We start from the raw sequence: 14,750 nt of genomic DNA, 5'->3' as shown, positions 1-14,750 counted from the left end.
GACCCATCCTTCGTAGCCAGGGCGACAGGTAGAACCTGGGCACATAGTGGTACTTGGTGCCCACGTACCTGGGATCCACACATGACCTGATGCCGCCACACACGAAGCTGGCCATCAGGGTGAGGGTGACATTGGGGACGTTTTTGCCCCCGTTGTCCAGGGACTTGTGCATGGTGGTCTGTCTGACCCGCTCCATCTTGGATCTCCAGACGAATCTGAAGACGGCTCGGGTGATTTCCGAGCTGAAGGAGCGGGGGACTGGCCACACCTGCGCCAAGTACAGCAGCCCTGAGAGCACCTCACACCTGATGACCAAGTTCTTGCCCGCTATCGATAGGGAGCGCCCACAGTCCCAGTTTCTGTTTGACCTTGGCAGTCCGCTCCTGCCAGTTCTTGTTGTACGCCTCGGCCCCTCCAAACCAGATCCCCAACACCTTCAGGTGATCAGTCCTGATGGTGAAGGGGACGCTGGATTGGTCGGGCCAGCTGCCGAAGAGCATGGCTTCGCTCTTCATGCGGTTGACCCTGGCCCCCGACGCCTGCTTGAACTGTTCGCAGATGCTGATCAGCCTGCGAACTGACCTCGGATCAGAGCAGAAGACGGTGATGTCGTCCATGTACAGGGAGGTTTTGACTTGGGTCCCTCCACTGCCTGGCAGCGTCACCCCTCTTATGCCCTCATCCCTCCTGATGGCTTCGGCAAAGGGTTCTATGCAGCACACGAACAAGGCAGGGGAGAGAGGGCAGCCCTGCCTGACTCCAGACCTGATGGGGAAGCTGTCTGTTTCCCACCCGTTGACCTGGACTGTGCTACAGACGTCTGTGTAGAGCAGTTTGATCCAATTCTGGATTCCCTCCCCAAATCCCATTCTGGAGAGTACATCTGCCGTGTACGTGTGCGATATCCTGTCGAAGGCTTTCTCCTGGTCCAAGCTGACCGGGCAGGCATCCACCCCCCTGTCCTGCACGTAGGCGATGGTGTCCCTCAGCAGCGTGAGGCTGTCTGAGATCTTCCTGCCCGGTACAGCACAGGTTTGGTCCGGGTGGATCACCTGCTCCAGTGCAGACTTGACCCTGTTGGCGATAGCCTTGGACAGGATCTTGTAGTCCACATTCAGGAGTGAGATGGGCCTCCAATTTCTAGTGTCTTCCCTCTCCCCCTTCTGCTTGTAGATGAGGGTGATGATGCCCTTCCTTATGGATTCTGACATGCTGCCTGCCAGCAGCGTAGCGTTGTACACTTCCAGCAGATCAGGGCCCATCCGGTTCCACAGAGCCGAATACAACTCGACCGGTAAGCTGTCGCTTCCAGGAGTCTTACCCGACTCAAAGGAACGGTTGGAGCCAGTCAGCTCGTCCAGGGTCAGTGGCTGCTCCAGACTCTCCCGCTACAGGGAAGGTGTAAATAGGATTGAAGGAGTGCAGAGAAAAGTTACAAGGCTGTTGCCGGGACTAGAGGGAAAGGTTGAATAGGTTAGGACTTGATCCCCCAGAGTGTCGATGATTGAGAGGAAATTTGATAGAGACATACAAAATTAAGAGGGGTATAGATAGAGTAAATGCAAGTGGGCTTTTTCCAGAGGTTGGGAGGTCTAGAGGTCAACTAGAAGTCAGAGGTTAAGAGTGAAAGATGAAATGTTTAAGGGAAACTTCTTCACTCAGAGGGTGGTGAAAGTGCGGAAAGAACTGAATTGAATTTATTTAAATCCTACATCCATTCCACAACACGAGGGAGTAAAAATCTTTGTGTTATGACTCCTTCGCAATAAACAGACATGTGAGTTTATAAGTCTAATGGCTTGCAGAGAGAAGCTGTCCCAGAGCCGGTTGGTCCTGGCTTTAATGCTGCGGTACCGTTTCCCAGATGGAAGCAGCTGAAACAGTTTATGGTTGGGGTGACTGGTGTCCCCAGTAATCTTCCAGGCCTTCTTTCTACACCTGCTGCTAGAAATGTCCTCAATGAAGAGATGTTCACACCCACAGATGTGCTGGGCAGTCCATACCACTCTCTGCAGTGCCCAGCGATCAAGGTTGGTACAGTTCCCATACCAGGCGGTGATGCAGCCAGTCAGGATGCTCTCAATGGTTCCCCTGCAAAAGGTCTTGAGGATTTGAGTTCCCAAGCTGAACTTCTTCAGTCACCTGAGGTGGAAGAGACGCTGTTGTGTTTTTTTTGGCCACAAAGCCAGTGTGTACAGTCCAGGTGAGATCATCGGTGATGTGTAGACTGAGGAACATGAAACTACTCACCCTCTCAACTGTAGACCCATTGACGTTGATTGGGCCGAGCCTCTCTCCATTCCTCCTGTGATCCACAATCAGCTCTTTTGTGTTTTGGACATTGAGAGAGAGGCTTTTATCCTGGCACCACTGTGTCAGGAACAATTAACAGCTGCCAGCTAGTGGTGGATATGGGTTCAATTTCAGTATTTAAGATTAGTTTGGATAGGTACGTGGTGAGGAGGGATATGTCTGGGTGCAGGTCGATGGGACTAGGCAGTCTAGATGGGCTGAAGGGCCTGTTTCTGTGCTGTAGTGTTCTATGATTCTATGACTCTTAAGAAAACATCCATCATCAAAGATCCCTACAATCCAGGCCATTTATTGAGCTCCAACACAGAACAAGCTCTCCCAGTCTTTCGAACTGCGCTGCCCTGCAACCCTAGGCTAATCACGATGACCAATTAACTTACCAACTGGTACATCTTTGGACTGTGGGAGGAAACCAGAGCACCTGGAGGAAACCCACGCTCTCATGGGGAAATGTACGAACTCCTTACAGGCAGTAGCAGGAATTGAACCCGGGTCACCTGGACTGTAAAACTTCATGCTTGCCAGTTCTCAGGTTATAAATTAAACCGACATAAAAGTGAACTTTTCCCTTCAAATAATTTGATACCAACAAATTCGAACCTTCCTTTTAAAATTGTAAGAAACCAATTTACCTACTTCAGTGTAACAATCACTAAAAACTATAAGTGTTTATTTAAAGAAAATTTTCTTACCCTATTGAATCACGTAAAAAGGATGCTATCAAATTGGTCGCCTCTTCCGTTATTACTGATTGGCTGAATTAACTCTATCAAAATGAATATATTACCTAAATTTATATATCCTTTTCAGGCATTGCCTGTTTTTATTCCTAAATCTTCTTTTGATTCTCTTGACTCTATTATATCTTCTTATATATGGAAGAATAAGCATTCTAGATTAAATAAAATTCATCTTCAGAAAGGTAAAAATAATGGAGGATTAACCTTACCTAACTTTAGATTTTATTATTGGGCAGAAATTTTACATTTTGGTTGTATTACATTAATCATGAGGATTGCCCGATGTGGTTTTTTTAAAGAAGCTAACTCTGTTAATACATTTTCTATTATTTCTCTTCTTTGATCCTCACTTCCTCTGTCTCTGAACAAGTTAACTGATAATCTGGTAGTTAAACACACTATGAGAGTTTAGATACAATTCCAAAAATACTTTGGCTTATTGAGATTTTTCTCTTTCGAGTCCCATTTTTTCTAATTATTTTTTTAAACCCTCTATGATTGATGTGACTTTTAAAGAATGGGATAGATTAGGTATTAAATGCTTTCAGGACTTGTTTGAAGAGGGAAGTCTCTTTTCATTTGGACAATTGTCAGTAAGTATAGTTGACCCAAACTCATTTTTTTCAATACCTACAAATAAGAGATTTTTGATAAGTACATTTTCTAAAAGTCCTGATAAGAATCTACTAAATGTAATTTTTAATTTGAAACCTTTTTATAATGGATCTATATCTAATATTTATGATATGCTGTTGGGAATGAGAAGTGTTCCTTTAAATAAAATTAAAAATCTTTGGGAACAAGATTTACAGACTTCAATTTCTGAGGAAACTTGGAATCAAAATTTTAAATTGGTTAACACTTCATCGTTATGTGCCCGCCACTCTCTCCTACAATTTAAAGTGGTCCATAGGGCCATATGACCAAGGATAAGTTGTCTCATTTTTATTTAGATATATCTTCGTATTGAGATAAATGTAATAATGGAGAAGCTTCACTCATTCATATGTTTTGGACATGCCCAAGTCTTGGAAAATATTGGAAACAAGTATTTCAAACTTTCTCGATACTTTTCAAAGTAAACTTTAAGCCTAATCCTTTGACCGCTTTATTTGGTATTGTTGGAGGAAAGGATATTATTTTGGAGTCATCTGACTTGCACATTTTGGCTTTTATTTCTCTTATGGCCAGAAAGACACTCTTGCTTAAATGGAAAGATGCAGCCCATCCTACTCACACCCAATGGTTACATGATGAGATGTCATGTTTAAATTTAGAGAAGATTCAATGTTCAATCTCTGAATCTAGTCAAGACTTTCAAACATTGTGGAGACCTTTTCTGAATTATTTTCAAAACCTTTGATTTGCTGTTAAAGCACAGATGATGACTACTAATTTTTTTCTCCTTTTTTTCTCTACTAATCAGCTTCGGTCTTGGTAGTGGGTTAGATTTTTTATATAATAAAATTACTATATTTCAATGTTACAAATTAATTAATCTGTATGAATATAGGGTAAGGAATCTTTATATGCAATTTAGTATAATGTACAGATATATATTTTTTTTTCTTGTACTCTGCATTCTTATACATAAATTAATAAAAATATTGGAAAGAATGATTTGGAAACGACAGGCCAGTTAGTCTGAACTCAGTAGTGGGGAAGATGTTGGAGTTGACTGTTAAAGGATGAGGTCTCAGGCTACTTGGAGGCATGTGATAAAATAGGCCATAGTCAGCATAGTTTCTTCAAGGGAAAATCTTACTTGACAAATCTATTGGAATTCTTTGAAGAAATAACAAGCAGGATAGACAGAGGAGAATCAGTGGATGTTGTGTACTTGGATTTTCAGAAGGTCTTTGACAAGGTGCCACACATGAGGCTGCTTAACAAGCTATGGTATTACAGGAAAGACTCTACCATGGATAGGCAGTGGCTGATTGGCAGGAGGCAAAGAGTGGGAATAAAGGGAGCCTTTTCTGGTTGGCTGCCGGTAACTAGTGGTGTTCCACAGGGGTCTGTATTGGGACTGATTCTTTTTACATTTTATGTCAATGATTTAGATGATGGAATTGATGGGTTTGTCTCAAAGTTTGTGGATGATATGAAGATGGGTGGAGGGCAGGTAGTTTTGTCAAAGTAAAGAAGCTACAGAAGGCCTTGGACAGATTGGGAGAATGGGCCAAGAAGTGGCAGATGGAATACAGTGTCGGGAAGTGTACGGCCATGCACTTTGGTAGAAGAAATGAAAGGGTTGATTATTTTCTAGATGGAGAAAGATTCACAAAACTGAGGTGCAAAGGGACTTGGGAGTCCTTGTACAGGATTCCCAAACGGTTAATTTGTAGGTTGTATCTGTGGTGAGGAAGGCAAATGCGATGTTAGCATTCATTTCAAGAGGACTAGAATATAAAAGCAAGGATGTAATGTTGAGACTTTATAAAGCACTGGTGAGGCCTCACTTGGGAGTAATGTGAGCAATTTTGGGCCCCTTAATAAAGGATTGGAGAGGTTCAGAGGAGGTTCATGAGAAGGATTCTGAGAAGGAAGGGTTTTCATCTGAGGAGTGTTTGATGGCTCTGGGCCTGTACTCATTTGGATTTAGAAGAATGAGTGATCTTATTGAAACCTATCAAATGTTGAAAAGATGCAATAGCGTGAATGTGGAGAGGACGTTTTCTGTGGTGGGGGAGTTTAGGACCAAAGGGCATATCTCAGAATAGACAGATACCCATTTAGAATGGAAATGAGGAGGAATAAAAATATTGGAAAGAGTAAGACTTTGTGCTAACCACCATGCTACAGTGCAGCCTCAAAATGAAAACCATGCAGTCACATACAAACTCCTTTACAGACAGCAGCAGGAATCAAACCCGATCGGTGATCACTGGAGCTGTAAAACCTTTGTGCTCAACTGTGGCTACTGTGCCAGCTTCCAGGCAAAAGGTAAACACATCTTTATACTAGATATACCGAACATAACTTTACCTCCCTTCCCCTCTCCTCTCCACAGGGATTGTTCCCCAAGTGATTCCCTTGTCCCTTCATCCCTCCATCCCTCCCTACTAAACTCCCTCCTGCAAGAGGACTGCAACCTTGTCATGGTTCAGAGGCCAGTGTGTCTCAGTGACTGTCATAAGGGGACAGGAGGCTGGACCCAAGTGCAGGACACAGGCACTGAAGTACTAGGGGCAGGACGGGAACAACTAAACGATAGACAAGATGTGGTGACCGTGGTGTGTGTGAGGGACGTGACATTCAAGGTGATTCTGGGGTTCCGGGAGAGTCTTAGAGTTCAGGCAAGGAGGATCCCAGAGTTCAGGCAGGGTCTAGGAGTTCACTGGGCAGGCCGCATAACTCCTGGGCAGGGCCCAGACCTCCCAGGCAGGAACACAGGGGCCTGGGCAGGTCACAGGACACAACCCATCAACAACGAGAGATAGGTAGGGGCAGAGACCTCTGGGCAGGCCACATAACTTCTAGGCAGGGCCCAGACCTCCTAGGTAGGAACACAGGGGCCTGAGCAGGTCACAGGGCATCTGGGTAGGTTATGGGGCACAATCCATCAGCAGCGAGGGATGGAAAGGGGCAGAGTCCCCCACCAGGCAACAGCCATCCAGCCAGGCTTTCCCAATGGAGGCAAGGGATAGGAAGGGAATTAGGTCCAGGGTGACTGTCAGACGAACTCAAAGAACTCATCTTTAACAAGGGGAACTCCAAGCCAGGGCAACCCCCCCCCCCCCAGTCCCAGAGCCCCCTATATACACTGCCAGCCAATGGGCATCAGGTGCGCCTCCTTGAGCCCCAACAAGCCACGATGATCCACAGGTGTGACTAATTGGGCTCAAGGGCGAAAGGAGGGACGGCTACAAGACCCAGAGTCCGGGGTCTGCGGACCGGATCAAGACCCGGAATGCGGTCTCCGGACCGGACCATAATAGTGACATGGAGAGCCATGTCGGCTGGAATCAGGACTTTATGCTTTGTAAGGTCACCAAACAGGTCAAAGGGCAGAGGCCAGACTAAGAGTGGTCCACCAGTCCTCCAGGTTCAGGGGTTCAGCTCAGGGCTAACAACCCTGACTGGTAAAACAAAATTGTTATAGAAACAGCAATGAAGAATTCTTCTACATCTGAGTGTGACGGTATTCCTGAGTCTCCACCCGGGACTTGCCTGACTGACAGTAAATGAGAGGAAGCGAATGATACAATGAATGAAGCCCTGAATGCCGCCAGAAACGGAGGACCTTCATTGCTGCCCCAAACGTCAGTGGCATAATGGGCAAAAGAAGAACTAATCTCCCTCCCGGCACTTACCCCTCTAAATGGCCAAAGTGGTACACCTGCCCATTCACCTCCATTCAGGGCTCCAAACAGACCTCCAACACCTCACCTGCAAATCTGCAGCGTTCACCTATTGTGTCCAGTGCTCCCAGTACAGCCCCCTCTACATTGGTGAGACCGTCATAAATTGGGTGGCCGCTTCTTTAAGCACCTCCACTCCATCTGGAACATCCCAATGACCAAACATTTTAATTCCTATTGTCAATTCCATTCCGACATGTCGGTTCATGGTCTCTTTCTTTGTCCCATGGTGAGGCCACCCTCAGGGTGGAGGAGCAACATCTTATACTCCACTTGGGTAGCCGCCAACCTGATGGCATGTAATCAGTTTCTCCTTCTAGTGAACACATTTCACCCCTCTATTCCCCAGTCTGGGCTGTTACCTTTTCTCACCCACCCCCGTGTCCCTTCTCCTTCCCTTTCTCCCATGGTCCACTCTCCTCTCCTATTAGATTCCTTCCTCTCCAGCCCTTTACCTTTCCCACCCACTGGGCTTTACCTGTCACCTTCTAGCTATCCTCCTTCCCCCCCTCCCCCACCTTTTGATTCTGGTGTCTTCCCCCTCGCTTCCTGATGAAAGGTCTCGGCCCGAAACATTGACTGTTTATTCATTTCCATAGACTTTGCCTGGCCTGCTGAGTTCCTCCAGCATTTTGTGTGCGTTGCTCTGGATTTCCAGCACCTGCAGAATCTCTCGTGTTTATCAAATAAGCAGTGCAGAAAGAGAGCAAAAGGTGACGTAGTGCTCACGGAAGCTGCAGAGAGTGGTGGTCTCACGGCACAACCCTCCCCACCATCGGTAGTATCTGCAGGAGGCACTGTCTCAAGAAGGCAACATCAAAGTTCCCCACCATCCAGGCCACGTCACTATCAAAGCTCCCCACCATCCAGGCCACGTCACTATCAAAGTTCCTCACCATCCAGGCCACGCCATCTTCTCACAGCTCCCATCGGACAGCAGGTACTGAACCTGAAGTCCCACACCACCAGGTTCAGGAGCAGCTCCTTCCTTCAAACAATCAGCATAACCCTCATCCCTACCTCAGCAATGCAGTACTGCAGACTGATCGGCATAATCGGTACTATCCAATCACATAGCCCTCATCCCTACCTCGGCAACGGAGTACTGTGGACCATCTCTGGCACTACTATGGACTGGTCTATGATTCTGTCCTTTGTGTTTTCTTGCACTAAGTTTCTTGTTTTTGCCTAGTCTTTTGCTCTACTGAATTGTATAAATTGCTAAATTGATTTATTACAGTCACATGTACTGAGCTACAATGAAACACTCTTGCATGCCATCCAAACGGATCATTTCATCACATCAGTGCGCTGAGGAAGTACAAGGAGTTACAATGACTGAGTGCAGAATAAGGTTACAGGGAGAGAATCGGATTTATTGTCACCGGCATCTGTTGTGAAATTTGCTATTTTGTGGCAGCAACGCAGTGCAATACATAATTAAAAACTGAATGACGGTAAGAATTATATATATCATTTGTTCATTATGTACTGTGGATATGATGTGGGCAATCAAGCTCTTTCCATGATCATGACTGTTTTCGGCAAATTGTTCTACAGAAGTGGTTTGCCATTGCCACCTTCTGGGCAGTGTCTTTACAAGGCGGGTGACCCCAGCTATTATCGATACTCTTCAGAGATTGTCTGCCTGGTGTCAGTGGTCACATAACCAGGACGTGATCTGCACCGGCTGCTCATACAACCATCCACCACCTGCTCCCGTGGCTTCACATGACCCTGATTGGGGGGCTAAGCAGGTGCTACACCTTGCCCAAGGGTGACCTGCAGGGTAGCGGAGGGAAGGAGCGCCTTACACCTCCTTTGGTAGAGATGTATCTCCATTCTGCCAATTTAGTAAGAGGTATGTATATTTTAAAAGTTAAATAAGTATTGCGAATAGAGAAAAAAAGGTATTGAGGTAGTGTTCACGGGGGTCAATGTCCATTCGGAAATTGGATGGCAGAGGGGAAGAAGCTGTTCCTGAATCACTGAGCCTTCAGGCTCCTGTACCTCCTCCCTGAAGGTAGTATGAGAAAAGGGCATGAACTGGGTGATGGGGGGTCCTTAATGATGGATGCTCCTTGTTTGAGGCATCACTCCTTGAAGATGTCCTGGATACTACAGTGTGCAGTGCATGTAATTTATTATGTACAATTTATCTGGATATAATTTATATTCTAAGTATTTTCTGAATCTGTTGCCTGTGATTTTGCTACAGCCAGGAATTTTATTATCCTCGTGTATACATGACAAAATACTGAACATTTTAAAGGCCTGCATTAGGTCACCCTGTATCCCTTTTCTGAGAAAGTATAAACTCAAAGTGTATTCTGTCTTCATGGACACTGTGTTGCTATGCAGATAATGTGACCTTGGACTCGGTATTCTTATGAGTCAGAGTGTATAATGATTAGTTTCCTTATTGGTCACATGCACATACAAACATACAGGGAAATGCATTGTGTTCCGTCAATGACCAACACTGCCCGAGGCTGTGGTCTGGGTGCACATTGATGGGACTAGGCAGATTAATAATTCAGCACAGATTAGATGGGCACAGTTTAGACCACAGACCATAAGACACAGCAGCAGAATTAGGCCATTCAGCCCATCGAGTCTGCTCTGCTATTCCACCATGGATGATCCCAGATCCTACTCAACCCGATACACATGCCTTTTTGGCATATCCTTTGATGCCCCGACTGATCAGGAAACTATCAACTTCTGAAAGGACAACCGTATCAACTGTAATGAAAAGCATAGAAAGGCAGGAAGGCATAGGCAGTGGTGTGGCTCTGTGGGTAAGAGATGGAATTACATCTTTAGAAAGAGGTGACATAGGGTCAGAGAATGTTGAATTTTTGTAGGTGGAGTTAAGAAACTGCAAAGGTTTAAAAAAACACATGATGGTAATCATATATAGGCCTCCAAATAGTAGCCAAGATGTGGGGTTGAAATTGCAAAGGGGGCTGGTAAAGACATGTAATAAGAGTAATGTCACAATTGTAATGGGTATATTTAAATGGAAGTTGATAGATTCCTGATTGATCAGGGCATCAATGGATGTGGTGAGAGGGCAGGTGTATGGGGTTGAATGGGATCTGGGATCAGCCATGATGGAATGGCAAAATGGACTCGATGGGCTGAATGGCCTAATTCTGCTATGTCTTATGGTCTAACTTCTGCTTTAACTATACCCATGGACTAGGCCTCCATCACAATCTATGGCAGAGCATTCCATTGATTTTCTACTCTCTGGAAAAAAATTCCTCCTTACCTTTGCTCTAAAACATCACCCTTCAATCTTGAGGCTGTGCCCTCTAGTTCTGGACAGCCCCACCATAGGAAACATCCTCTCCACCCTATCTAGTCCTTTCAACATTCAGTAGGTTTCAATGAGTTCCCCCGCATTCTTCTAAATTCCAGTAAGTACAGGCCCAAAGCTGCCAAATGCTCCTCATTAACCCCTTCATTCCTGGAATTATCCTCATGAACCTCCTCCGGGCTCTCTCCAATGACAACTCATCCTTTCTGAGATATGGGGCCCAAAACTGTTGACAATACTCCAAGTGTCTTGTAAAGCCTCAGCATTAACTCCTTGCTTTAATATTCCATTCCCCTTGAAATAAATGCCAACACTGCATTTGCCTTCTTTACCACAGACTCAATCTGTAAATTAACCTTCTGGGAGTCTTGCACGAGGACTCCTAAGTCCCTTTGCATTTCTGATGTTTGAATTTTCTCCCCATTTAGATAATAGTCTGCACTATTGTTCCTTTTACGAAAATGCTTTATCATTCATTTATCAACACTATTTCATAGACTGGTGAGTCTAAAGGGAAAGAGGGAAACCGGATCTCGATATGTTCCAAGGGAGTGTGAGGAACCAGGGGCCCAGGTGGGTTTACAGGGTCAGGGGGAAACAGGGACCCAGCGGGTTTACAGGGTCAGGGGGAAACGGGGACCCGGCGGGTTTACAGGGTCAGGGGGAAACGGGGACCCGGCGGGTTTACAGGGTCAGGGGAAACAGGGACCCGAAGGGTTTACAGGATCAGGGGGAAACGGGGACCTGGCGGGTTTACAGGGTCAGGGGGTAACAGGGACCCGGTGGGTTTACAGGGTCAGGGGAAACAGGGACCCGAAGGGTTTACAGGATCAGGGGGAAACGGGGACCTGGCGGGTTTACAGGGTCAGGGGGAAACAGGGACCCGGTGGGTTTACAGGGTCAGGGGAAACAGGGACCCGATGGGTTTACAGGGTCAGGGGGAAACGGGGACCCGGCGGGTTTACAGGGTTAGGGGCAAACGAGGACCCGGCGGGTTTACAGGGTCGGGGGAAACGGGGACCCGATCGGTTTACAGGGGCAGGGGGAAATGGGGACCTGGCGGGTTTACAGGGGCAGGGGGAAACAGGGACACGGCAGGTTTACAGGGTCGGGGGAAATGGGGACCCGGCGGGTTTACAGGGGCAGGGGGAAACGGGGACCCGGCGGGTTTACAGTGGCAGGGGGAAACGGGGACCCGGCGGGTTTACAGGGTCGGGGGAAATGGGGACCCAGCGGGTTTACAGGGGCAGGGGGAAACAGGGACCCGATGGGTTTACAGGGTCGGGGGAAATGGGGACCCGGTGGGTTTACAGGGTCAGGGGGAAATGGGGACCCAGCGGGTTTACAAGGGCAGGGGGAAACGGGGACCTGGCGGGATTACAGGGTCAGGGGAAATGGGGACCCAGCGGGTTTACAGGGGCAGGGGGAAACAGGGACACGGCAGGTTTACAGGGGCAGGGGAAAGAGGGACCCGGCAGGTTTACAGGGGCAGGGGGAAACGGGGACACAGCAAGTTTACAGGGGCAGGGGAAAGTGGGACCCGGCGGGTTTATGGGGTTGGGGGAAATGGGGACCCGGCAGGTTTACAGGGGCAGGGGAAACAGGGGAGTGTAAGAAATAAGATGGATGATCTTGTTGCACTATTACAGATTGTCAGGTATGATGTGGCCATCACTGCATCATGGCTGAAGGATGGTTGTAGTGGGCACTGAATGTCCATGGTTACACATTGTATCGGAGGGATAGGAAGGTAGGCTGAGGGGGTGGTATGTTATAGTCATGGGAGATTTTAACATGCAGGTCAATTGGGAAAATCAGGTTGGTAATGGATCCCAAAAGAGTGAGTTTGTTGAATGAATATGAGATGGATTTTTAGAGCAGTTTGTTGTTGAGCCCACTAGGGAATCAGCTATACTGGATTGGATGTTATGTGATGAACCGGAGGTGATTAGGGAGTTTAAGGTAAAAAAAAAAGCCCTTATGAGGCAGTGATCACAATATGATTGAGTTCAACTTGAAACCTGATAGGGAGAAAGTAAAGTCTGATGTAGCAGTATTTCAGTGGAGTAAAGGAAATTACAGTGGTATGAGAGAGGAGTTCGCCAAAGTAAATTAAAAGGAGATGCTGACAGGGATGACAGCAGAACTGCAATGGGTTGTGTTTCTGGGGAAAATGAGGAAGGTGCAGGATAGATGTATTCCAAAAACAAAGAAATACTCAAATGGCAAAATAGTACAACCAAGGGAAGTCCAAGCTAATGTAAAATAAAAGACAGGGCACACAACAGATCAAAAATGAGTGGGAAGACAGGGGTTTGGGAAGCTTTTAAAAACCTACAGAGAGCAACTAAAAGAATCATTAGGAGGGAAAAGATGAAATATGAAGCAAACTATCAAACAATATCAAAGTGGAGAGTAAAAGCTTTTTCAAATATGTAAACAAAAATAAAAGAGAGATGAGAGTGGATATAAGACTGCTAGAAAATGAGGCCAGAGAAATAATTATGGGGGACAAGGAGATGGCAGATGAAGTAAATGAGTACTGTATTTTGCATTACTCTTCACTGTGTGAAGCAGTGTGCCAGATTTTGAAGGGTTCAAGGGAAGAGAAGTGAAGGCAGTTACTATTACAAAGGAGAAGGTGCTCAAAAAGCTCAAAGACCTAAGTGTACATTAGTCACTCAGACCAGATGATCTGCACCCTAGGGTTCTGAAAGGGGTAGCGGAAGAAATTGTGGAGGCATTAGTAATAACCTTACAAAAATCATTGGACTGGACTCTGGCATGATGCCAGAAGACTGGAAAATTGCAAATGTCACTCCCCTTGTTAAGAAAGGAGGAAGACAGCAAAAAGGAAGTTATAGACCAGTTAGCCTGACCTCAGTGGTTGGGAAGATGTTAGAGTCAATTGTTAGGGATGAGGTGATGGAGTACCTAGAGACACAGGACAAGATAGGATAAAGTCAGCATGATTTCCTTCAGGGAAAATCCTGCCTGATGAACCTGTTGGAAATCTTTAAGGAGATTACAAGTAGGATAGATAAAGGGGATGTAGTGGATGTTGTATATTTGGACTTTCAGGCCTTTAACAAGGTGCCATACATGAGGCTGCTTACCAAGCTAAGAGCCCATGGTATTACAGGAAAGTTACTGGCAAGGTTAGAGCATTGGCTGATTGGTAGGAGGCAGCAAGTGGGAATAAAAGGATCCTTTTCTGCTTGGCTGCCAGTGACTAGTGGTGTTCCACAGGTGTCAGGACCACTTCTTTTTATGTTGTATATCAATGATTTAGATGATGGATCGATGACTTTGTTGCCAAGTTTGCAGATGATACGAAGATTGGGAAAGTAGTGTTGAGGAAACAGGAAGGATGCAGAAGGACTTAAGACAGATCAGGAGAATGGGCAAGACAGTGGCAAATGAAATTGTTGGAAAATGCATGGTCATGCACTTTGGTAGAAGAAATAAATGTGGAGGCTATTTTCTAAACGGGGAGAAAATACAAAAATCTGAGATGCAAATGGATTTGGGAGTCCTTGTGCAGAACAACCTAAAGGTTAACTTGCAATAGAGCCAGTGGTGAGGAAGGCAAATGCAGTGTTAGCATTCATTTCAAGAGGTCTAGAATACAAGAGTAGTGATGTGGTGCTGAGGATTTATAAGGCACTGGTGAGGCCTCACCTTGAGACTTGTGAATAGATTTGGGCTCCACGTCTAAGAAAAGATGTGCTGGTGTTGGAGAGGGTTCAGAAGAGGTTCACAAGGATGATTCCAGAGATGAAAGGGTTATCATACAAGGAATGTTTGATAGCTCTGCGTCTGTGTTCGCTGGAATTTAGAAGGATGAGGGAGGATCTCATTGAAACCTTACGAATGTTGATAGGCCTAGACAGAGTAGATGTGGAAAGGATGTTTCCCATGATGGGGGAGTCTAGGACTCAGGATAAAAGGGTGTCCATTTAAAACAGAGATGTGGAGAAATTTCTTTAGGCAGACGGTGGTAAATTT

The 14,750-nt window shown here is 46.0% G+C and overlaps 1 long non-coding RNA gene across 1 annotated transcript; it reads left to right on the top strand.

The window, feature by feature from the left end:
• The first annotated feature begins 1,173 nt into the window (after positions 1-1,173).
• Positions 1,174-8,783, top strand: LOC140728743 (uncharacterized). The gene is made up of 3 exons (XR_012099176.1): positions 1,174-1,294; positions 5,908-5,999; positions 8,658-8,783. It is a non-coding gene; the product is annotated as an uncharacterized lncRNA (long non-coding RNA).
• Positions 8,784-14,750: the final 5,967 nt, after the last annotated feature.

This window comes from Hemitrygon akajei, chromosome 6 (assembly GCF_048418815.1).
Source record: "Hemitrygon akajei chromosome 6, sHemAka1.3, whole genome shotgun sequence".
NCBI classification, from domain to species: Eukaryota; Metazoa; Chordata; class Chondrichthyes; order Myliobatiformes; family Dasyatidae; genus Hemitrygon; species Hemitrygon akajei.
Note: the sequence above shows the minus strand (reverse complement) of the source record. Positions and strands in the feature narration are given on the sequence as shown.